Source organism: Emydura macquarii, unplaced genomic scaffold (genome assembly GCF_026122565.2).
Source record: "Emydura macquarii macquarii isolate MOO-44397 ecotype Brisbane River unplaced genomic scaffold, CSIRO-AGI_Emac_v2 contig_1390, whole genome shotgun sequence".
NCBI classification, from domain to species: domain Eukaryota; kingdom Metazoa; phylum Chordata; order Testudines; family Chelidae; genus Emydura; species Emydura macquarii.
The window spans coordinates 9913377-9924153 of record NW_027131527.1 but is presented as its reverse complement, the minus strand read 5'-3'; the positions used below and the strand labels follow the sequence as shown (position 1 = coordinate 9924153).

At 38.8% G+C, this 10777-nt stretch overlaps 1 long non-coding RNA gene across 1 annotated transcript in view; it reads right to left on the bottom strand.

Moving 5' to 3' along the window:
* Positions 1–4327: 4327 nt before the first annotated feature.
* LOC137156046 (uncharacterized) overlaps positions 4328–10777 on the bottom strand; it is a 56839-nt gene continuing 50389 nt past the window's right edge. The window contains exon 3 of the long non-coding RNA XR_010920657.1: positions 4328–4666. This is a non-coding gene — a long non-coding RNA (uncharacterized lncRNA). The remainder of the gene's footprint in view (positions 4667–10777) is intronic.

The window sequence follows — 10777 nt, the reverse complement described above, 5'->3', positions numbered from 1 at the left end:
TCATTAAAAAATCATAATATAGAAATCATGCTTAGAAAGACAACTACAATGGTCAGATCAGTTTACTCACTGAAACCTTTTGAAGACAGCACTTTGGGCCGGACCAACACGACACACTGCCATAAAAAGGATTCACAGTTGAGGCTCTGACTCCCTCTTTCTCTCTCTATAGTGAATATTCCTATTGGTTCACAAGGAGAACTGATGTGCTCCAGCTGTGCAGTTTTTAAAAAAAATTGGTTCATGGTTTCCTATGTCGAAATTCAGAATCCAGTGATATCAGCAAACACCACACAACAAAACCTAAACTGAGGTTTCTTTTAGAGATTATCCTGAACCAAAAATCACTGATCTGAACACCCCTGAACTATGGGGCGCTTCATGTTCAGAGGTGTCCTAGCAGACAAAATACTCTTCCTGAAGTCACTGGGAGTTCTGCCTAAGTGGTCATGCTAGATCAAGCCCAGATCTGGATCCAGAACCAAATTTTGTGACTAGCTATGTAGTATTTTTACAAGGGACTGAGCCAAATCCCTGCTCCGAAATATGCTAAATCATTTTGGAAAATTAAGATTTGAAGCCAGATTCAAACTGTGTGGTTTGGGCCCAACTCCAATTTCCTCCTAACCCCTAATGTGAACAAAGGGTTACTTTCATACTGAGCTACAAGTTCTTGATAGAGAGTGAGTGACACCGCTTAGGTGCAGAAGATAACTTCTGAGGAGAGGCTGTAAGGTGAAGGGGATGTGTGTGTCTTTTTAAAAAAGAATGCATTAAACTAACTGTTCTGACACAGACTAGAGTTCTGTAACCTTACATTTATTTGCTATTGACTAAATCCTACAAGGCCCTATCTAGTTACAACTGCCACTGTTTTCAAATGGAGTTGCAAGTGTTTTTAAGTCCATGGGAGTTTGGGGTGCACAAGGAATACAGGATCAGGCCCATTATTATTATTGAGTATTTTATTGCTGTGTTTATGATTCTCTGCATCTTTATGCCATTTGCTGGTCTTGCTGAGAAGTGAAATAGCATTTATCCATCTTGAAAAGAGAGTGATTCATTGTAACTATTATAAAATATGAGGTACTCTGTTTAAAGACTTTAAAATAAAACGTTTTTAGCAATATTAATTCTCTTTATAAAAGCTGAAATGGAGAAAGAAATAAAATGGCATGGCCATGAAGCCGGCTTGCTAAGTATTGGTCCCATGTGTACAAAGTGTATATTCCATCTGAGTGCTTGTGAAATTTTGGAGCATTAACTTGGCAATTTGGCATTCACCTGCAGACTCCTGAATCATTACTCTGAACTTTTGAAAAGGTCCTGCTTTAGACATGCCTATCCCCTGGAGTCATTTATGGACACAGCAAAAATGAGTTCTGATTATAGCTAACAGAGCACGGAACAGACACGGAGTACATATAAAAAGAAAACAGATAGGAACAAGTCAATACTGAAATAAGATTAAAATTGAAATAAGAACCCAGCAAGGAAACAAATACTGAAATAGGACAAATACTGTGAAAAGGACATGCCGATAGAAGGCAAAACAAATACCGCTGTGAATGGACACAGCAGTTCTGCCAGCTATTAGTGGCAATCTGAGCATGTAGGTTACTTCAGGAAGGACACATCAGGAACATGAACCAATCTAGAAGGAAAATTAAAAGTACTGTAACAGTCTCAATTTGAGACATTATAGTTATAAAATGCATTTGAACCTTTAACTGCTAAGTGAATGTTTGCACATTGGTTTGGAAGTCCAAGCTACTCTATAGAATGGTTGCCTTTTCCACAAAATCAAAATATGCATACCTCACCATAATATAAGGGCCAATAGTGCTAAGGATCTGAACATACCTCTCAACTGTAGTTCATTTTGAGGGATCCACAGTTTTAATCCCAAAGTTACCTATATTCCTCCAAATTTGGCTTTTCCCTCTCTTTAATTGCTGAAAATCATTTACATCAGAAATTAAAAAAAAAAAAAAAAAAATCAGGAAGATAAGTTTATAAGAAGAGTTGTTTAGACTAATGAAGAGAATCCACAGCATTTCCCTGTGTGAATGATTTTGTGAGTCCTTCATGTTGGGTCTTTGTCATGTGTCCCACAGTTGGATCTTCCATATTATGACGTATGCTATTGAACATTTTTCTCCTTTTACTAATTTGTCTGTACTATTAAAAAGCTTTAGCCATGAACTGACTTTAAATAGATTTGAATATCACTGAGATAGTGCTAAAAGTCATTTTAGAAGTAAAGAAACAGGTCACTGATATTATGTTTTGCAAGTTTATGGTTTTATCTTAAAAAAATAAAAACTCACATTAACCCAAAAAAGTGCTCCTTATACTACAATTCATGACATGGTCTCAGCAGGTCTGCTGTGCTATTTTTGGCTGATAGCTATCCTGAAATTTCACGTTTTAGGGACCCTTTGGAGTAAAAGTTATGTACATGGAATTAAAGGTTTTTTAAAAAGGGATGAAATAAAGAAGCTTTTTATGGGAATATGATAATTACATTTCTAGCTATATGGGTATTTGTTTAAAATAAACTACAGCATAAGAAAAATAAACTAAAATATTTTTGGATGAATGGCTCTTCTAGAGTTGGAGTCATTTTAGTCTTTGCATTATCTGTCAAATGTCTCATCTTGATTCTTCTCTTAGACTGTCCCTGAACTCCTCTTTCAAGGCTTTTGACCACCTTTTCCCCTCAGTCTATTTTTCCCTTCTTTTAATATAGCCTGCAGCTAACCCAGCATGCATGCTGGAGCCCACCCACACAGCCAGTTCCAGGATGCGGGCCAAGGTCTCTCACTATGTTTTCCACTTACTTATTTTTCCTGCTGCCAGGTCTATGTTTATAAAATATAATGACTAGTAAATAATGTCATTCAGCATGACTCTTCCTGACCATAAATAAAAAATGCTGCCTTCTTACTTCACTTTCCCTGAGAAATACATAGATGGCACACTTAGTGGGTAAAAGTGATCATTTCTAGTAGGAAATCAGAATCTTTTGACTCATTTTCCACTCATATCCAATTCACGCTATAGTCACAAATTCATAGCCTGTCAGATACACATTTCATTTCACACAGTCAGATGTAGTTTTCTACATGCTTATTTAATGAACTTCACTCTTAATTAGAAAGGTTTGCAAGTGGTGATCAATAAACTATTTGGATATTTGCAGAGCAAATATTATGAAGAGTCACACTAAAAGGACGGCGGGGGGGAGGGGGCAGCAGATTTTATTACCCTAATTGCAAAAAAGTCTCAATCTTCAAAGAACAGTGCTTCCAGGATTTAGTGATTTACTTAATTTTTATAACTACCTTAACATTCATAAGCAAAGATTGGTTTAGTTAAGTGATTAAAGCAGCTCTGTGAAGTTTAGAATAGAGATGGTGGACCAGGAAATCATGGATCCGAACATTTTCTGGGAGTTCAGAATCTGAACCCAGATGGATCCAAAAATGTTGGCTAACCCTTATATTCATGGGCAAAATCCTGGATCAAACTGTGGTGTGAGGCCAGGAGTTTGATCAAGATCCAGTGTTCACTACTAGCCCCTTCCCCCTTTTTAATGGGCCAAACCAAAACACTGCAAGCTTTAAATTAATTCAAAACTGAATCTCTATTTTAATTTTTCCAAATCAAGCCCATCTCTTGTTCAAAGGCAAAAGCATCCAAGGGCTATCGGTTCCTTTGTCTACCATTTAACATTGTCAACAAAGGGGATGATCCTGAATGTCAACCGTCCCATTATGCTGTCCACAAAAGCAGAACTTAAAGTATTATTCGTACAGTGTTATGTAATAGTGGTCTAATGTATGCAGACTATCTGCACTTTGCCTAACTATAGATGAAGATATTGTTAGCTTAGGTAAATGTTTCTTTTGTTTGTTGGAAATTTTTTTTGGCAATGTTAAGCCTTCAGTTAGTTTGATTACTGCATTTCAATGTCACATTCAAGCACAAGCCAAAAGGTATCAGGTGGACAGTCTGTATAGCACACCTGCAACTAGCTTGCTTGAAAGAGGCTGGATGAGCTGAAGGACAGAGTTGAGAGACGTGGATATTTGTAATTTGCTCTTCTAGGGTCATCTGAAAACTAGTCCTCTGTCGCACACTCCTTCTTACCAAACTATATATTTTAATTCCTTCTAGCTATTTAACACTTTTGGGAAAATCTGGCAATAATATTATAGTCCCATAATATGCAAGGCATAGATCAACCAGAGGAACTTTTCTTTGAGATGATTTTAAGTAATTTTTCATCTTGCTACAGCTAGGTACATCGGAGGGTGGTTTTTATTGTGTGCGTGCAAATCTTTGACCCTAAATCTGCAAAGGATCCAGTGGTGGAGACCCTTCCAGCAACATGGGATTGTGGATCTTTTTGTCAGAGTCAAATCTCAGTTAAGTTTTGATTTATTCCCTGAAACCAGGAATGAGAAAGACCTGGAGCCTGTTTTTGCAAATCTCCAAAGTTTGCAGGTGAGGAAAATGGCACATCACATTCATAGTTCCAGTTTAGGTCCATCTTTGCTTTATTTTTCTTCTTCGTTTGTCTTCTGTGTCTCTCTCTTTCCTGGTTCTTGATGCAACGTGACAACGGTGTCCTTTGGTTCAATACACCTGTCTCACCAGGCTGGGAAGATATATGGTGTTTGGTCACAAAGGGCAAAGGTGATGCTTAGGGAGTATGTGGGGTCATGTGCCCCCCCCCAAAGTTGCTGCTTGGCTTAAGCCACTGCCCCCCATCAGCAGCTACAGGTCATCTCTGACAAAGGGTATGTCTACACAGCAAAGGAAAATCTGTGGTTGGCCCAGGCCAGCCAACAGGCTCGTGGGGCTTGGACTGCTGGCCTGTTTCATTGCTATGTAGACTTCCAGGCTTCGGTGGGAGTCAAACCTCTAGGAACCTCCTACCTCGCAGGGTCCTATTGCCCAAGCTCCAGCCCGAGCCCAGAAGTCTACACAGCAGTAAAACAGCCCTGCAGCCCAAACCCCATGGCATGGGCCAGCCACAGGTTCTTCTTTGCTGGGTAGACCATACCCAAAGAAGTTTCTGCATCAGAGATTTAATCTACACCCAAAGATTCTGATGTCAATCACATTGGTTTAATCCTTGATTAACTTCACTGATTTAGAGAAATAATCTAGGATTTAAACTAGTATAACTGAGATCAGGATCTGGCCCATAATAATAAACCCAACTTTTGGGAAACTGAATAGGCCTGATTATGACCTCAATTATACCAAATTTACACTCGTGTAGTTTCATTGGGTCTGATTTTCCAGTGCCTTGCAGCTTGTGTAGTCATTTACATCTGTTCCAAGTGGATGTAAAATGCTACCACTGGTGTAAAATGACTGGATAATTCTGACTTGGTAATGTTTTATACCCCCATTGCACAAGTTTAAACGAGTATGTGCAAGTCAATGGAGATTCAGGCTCACTGACTTTAGTGGAATTACTCATGATTTACTAGTGTATGAGTTTGGTCTATACAGACATGCACCAAAATGAACTAAATCAGTTATTTTGGTGCAAGTCTGTATGTGGATACTTATTTCAGAGTAAGAGTGTCCTATTTTAAAATACTGTTTAAAAAACAAAACACATTTAGTTATTTCACTTTAAGTTTCTGTAGACAAGCCCTAAGCGAGACTAGAATCCAGCCCAATGTTTTTAGAGATGCATGAACACAACACAACACATACAGTAAACCTGTAGAAAGGGAGCCTTTAACCTATCAGGCAGAAAAGGCAGTCTCCAATTTTTCATCTGGGCAGTTTATCAACACTTCAGCATGAACCAAGACTATTTCTGCCATTTAGTAAAGAATGGGACTTTGCTTGTCTACTTAAAGGAACTTCTGGTACAGAACATGCAACACCAGCTCTCTGTAAATTGCATTGGCTTACAAGCCTATTGGGTTTTTACAAGCCTATGAAGTATGGATCCTTTGTATCTAGGATACCCTCTCCCCTTGTGTTACACAAAGTCAATTTGGACCACTACAGTGCTCAGCTATCAAGCAGTGCCTGGATTTGTATGTCTGAGAGTAGGCTGTTCTCAGTTGATGGCCTTCAGCTATCCAATTCGTTTCCCCACTTCACCTGAGTCCAAAAATGTATTCACCACCACATACATAAGGGTACATAAGGTTTTAACTTTAAATGGGGAGAGGAGTTGGAAGGATTCTGTTCACCTAGGACTGGGGAGCTGTTAATCACAGATTGGTCACAGGCCTCCTAGAGTAAGGTTCCACAGCTGCATTACATGAACTGAAAACAAAAATTTCACAAAAATTACTGCAAATGACTGAAAAACTAGCAGAACAATGGAACCTTTATAAATTGTGACAAAACCATGCTGAGGTTTATGCTACAAACCCTTGTCTACTTAGACTGGGCTGCTTATGGCCACAGTTCATAAAGTTAAACAAGAATTGATGCCAGGAAGTCAGCAGGGGGCTGAGCAAAACTCTTTTGGGGGGATTTTTTTTTTTTTTTTTTTTTTTTTTTTTTAAAGTCAGCTCTCCACTAGATGAAAAACATGAATCTTTGAATAAAAAGAGGATTAAAAAAATCACGACCATTTCTATAATCAAGACCTGCTGGAATTATCTAACTGAAACTTCTGTAGCTGTGGTTTTTGCTTTGGGAAAAGTCCACGCCAACATTGCATTTAACTTTAACTCATTTCCTTATCCTTCACTCACATGGACTTAAACCCAACCTGAATTCCATATGGAGCATCAAGTTCAAACAAACCCATCAAATTTCCATGGCCTTCAAGACAGGGACTTTTCATTTGCGTCAATTGTTGCATGCTCATCTAGTGTATGGCACTGTCTAAAAACAATCATTAAGTAAAATCAAGGTGATTCCCCTAATTTTGTGCCACAGCCATTTAAAATAGATTTCTATATGATTGCAATGCAAAAGCAAAACCCAAATTTGCTCATGAAGTCTACACAACTTACTGCATCTTTTGGCAAACACTGAAGTCCAAATTCTTGGCTGTCACTGAAGAGCACTGCTCAGGGGAGATGGGTTACAAAGACCATTTTAAGTCACTTGTGCTTCTCTGATTCTAGGCACTGGGCTTGTCTTCCATTATAATTTAGAGCAGCCAGAGTACTGCTTTAAATGTCTCCTTGGGGCCAATTATGACAGTCAGGATCACCAACGTGTTGGGAAATCTTTTCCCCAGCCATTCCCCATATATTGGCCATGCAGAGAGGTACAGTATAGGAGCCTTTATGCTGGCTCTGCACACACAGAAGATCATCCTATGCTGGGGGTTACTCCTGTGGTTAGTTATGACTACATTAGGGCAGCTTTGTGCTGGTGGCACAATGGACAGCAGCTCTGATGCAAAGGAGAGTCAGGGCCAAAGTTTCAAGTTTTTGGGCTTCCTTTTGAACATTTCCATATGTATGTGTGAGAAAGAGAGAGAGACTGACCTCACACCCTTCCTCCAAGTCTCTGTATACTGATATAGGGAAAATGTCCTCAAGCACTAGGCTGACGTAATCAGCTTTATGCTATCCCACTCACAAACTCTGGCATAGGGGAGGAGGTGTGCTGAGGACTACAGAGGGTTCCTCTACAGTGAGGCAGAGATTCTGGACTATAACATACCCACAGGAGCCCGAGAAAGGTTCATGAATATTACAACTGCGCTGGTCCCCAGCTGGTCCACAAGCTGTATGGTGTAAAAGATTAATTAAAAGACACCTTTGTTCCATATCCTCTTGTGTAGTACAAAATGGAGTCCATAGGTCTCCAGAATTGCTTTAAATATTCCCATTATTGGCTTTAGAAAGACATTAAAGTGCTCAACTACCATATATAGTATTTTTCCCTAAGTGATCCCTAATGTTCTGAAATTTAGCACCTGTAAAGTGCAGTTTTCAAATATATCACTCTATTTACCTGAATATCAGTAGGATTTAGATACAGTTTACCACAAAGTTGGAACAGTCACTTACAGGAGGACCTATTTCATAACCTTTTCCCATACCTGGGTAATTTTACAAGATAATCATCATCCATACCAAAGATGTCTGATACCAGTAGACTTGTGAAGTTTAGATTATCATGGGCCTCCTGGCCATGGTAGCAGCTTCTCCAGTCTCAAGATTTAAAATTTGAGCTCCAGATTATCCCTGTATTAGGTTTAAAATAACTCTACAGAAAGGACCAAGCCACACACAATGTCAACAGTTCTGAGTGACTATTTACCTTAGAAACCACAAACTTTTTCTTACCAAAATTACATTTGTAATATTTGTTACCCTAAATAGCTTTCATTTCTCAATGGTATCCGTATTCAATTGTCTTAATAAGACATTGCAATTCTTATACAACAAAGCAACCAGTTATCTGAGAATGTGCCGTCTCCTTAGCGATAAGAAAAGACAAATTACGGGAACATAATATGGGTTTAAAAGAATATTTCTTAGCTGGATGGGAGCGATAAGCAACAGGCAGCAACCAGTTACAAAATGGCTCCTTCTGTGCCACAGCTGTATATCTTTGCCAAATGTAAAGTGTCTAGCCCCAATTAAAACATGCTGGTAAGAAATCCCTTTAAGAGACTAACCCAACACCAAGAAGAATTACTAGGGACTAGACAGTAACAAATGTAGCCCACAGGATTAGCTTGTCTTCATTATACTCCGTAGTAATGCAAGGAGTCTACAGGCCTGTATCCTTCTGCAGTTAGCGTAAGGTTTGAGGCCTATTAACTTTGGCACAGATAAATGGCCCAATGGAAAACCGCAAGTATTGGGGAGCTGAAAATAGAGTGTTTAAGGAGAATTTCTGACCACAGAAACATGGGTCCAACCAAAGAGTGTCATAGCAACAAATTAGTGTACATAACAGGTATGGGAGCTACAACCTTAGATACTGAACCACAAGAGGGCCATGGCAACGAATTGACATATATAATAAGTTGAGATCATTAATATACTAACCTATAGGAAGAGGACACTCCAACATTAGTACGGTAAGGAAACACAAATGTAGAGAGGGGAAACCCCTAATGAATGTGCATCCAACATACTGGTATCAGCTTAACTCATTATAAAAGTTGCATCCCAGCCTATGGGTGGGAGGAGAGAGAGATGCAGTCCTTGGGAGGTGCCAGAATGATGACCACTAGTGATGAAGGAGAAGGTAATGGTGTTGAAGAAGATGACAGCTAACATTTCAGATTGTTCTGCAAGGGATGGTGAGAGTATACAAATGTACATTCTCTAGTATGTCTACCTACCTTACTGAGCTGAAGTGTGTGTGACTACGCTATATGTATTAATGAACTATTTGTAACGTAGGAGAATTCCTATAGTCTGAATGTTGCTGCTGTGCACATCAAGGTTCCCAACTACAAAATAATTTGAATAATATTGGGCCTGATCTTGGGACAAGAATCTGTCAATCTTCAAAGTAATAACTGGGAATTCTTGAGTGATCAATATAATTAATACATAATCTATATATCAGGTTACACAGAGGAAGTAGTTATTCATGCATATTACCCCTCAATTTGCAAGTGCCCTTATGCCATTAAACAAATGGAAAGTATTTAGTCCTTCTACTTTTCATGCACATATTTTGTACAACTATTTTAAGTGTCTCAAGTAATTTTCCTGTCACTAGAATTTAACCAATCTACAGTCAGCTCTTCCAAAATAATCTGTGGTGATTTTAAAAAGAGGTTTCTACTAGTTTGAGAATATGTTGGGAAATAGGATTCTTTCCTAGGAGTATTACAAGGACTTTGAATTTATTATTACAAGGACTCCCTCTTCCCCTTTGTAAAGGCTGGTGATTAGAATACTCTCAACGTATTGTAAGAGGGTTCAGAAATTATGGGTTTTTTTGTTTTATAAGGTCCTCTGATGCAGTTATTCTAACAGCAAATAAGGGTCAGTTACCAATTAGTCAGATTCAGAGATACTGTTGTAACACAAAATAGAAGATCTGAACTGTATGGGTTCCCCATAGCCTCTGAATTGGAGCCTCTGTTTTCAGACAGACATTGACAACAATATTCCTAGTTCCTGTCAAATAATTGTTTTAATGCCTACCACATTGCCTGCCTTACACTGCTGTCTTTTCTTGCTTTGCCTAGCTTACGCCTACTTGGATTCATTCTCTTTCTGACCTATCACCTCTTCACTGTCATATCTGTTGTAGAGAACTGTTATATAAAAGAGGCATAGCTATAGATACAAGAGTATATAAAAATGCCTAGCTCTTAGATAGCACTTTTCATGAAAAGATCTCACAACATCTTAAACAGTATTTCCAAATACTTCATGTCACCCCAGTACCTTTACAAATGACTAACATCTGGTTCCCTTGTGGCTCTTCTAGGTAAAATACACAATTATTTTCTTTTAGCAGTTTTTGACAAATTGGAACATGATAGAGTTTCCCTCTATCTTTCTTCTACAGATTTTTTTTCCTTCTCATGGATTTTACTACCTCAGACCTACTGTAGGTGTTAGCTCCCATAGCCTCTTCTACAATCTCCATAGCTCTCTCTGGTCACACCCAGACTCCTTCTTATTGTCTACATTCTCAGTAACTATGCACCAAGATTCTGCCTCTGCATTCTATTTCACTCCATCCCTGTTTCTTATATCTCAAAGGATAAGCGATGTAGTTCCGTTCTTATTTTCTTTGACAATACCAGTTCTTCCTACCCAGCCCAGACCACCACAAGGCTCAAACT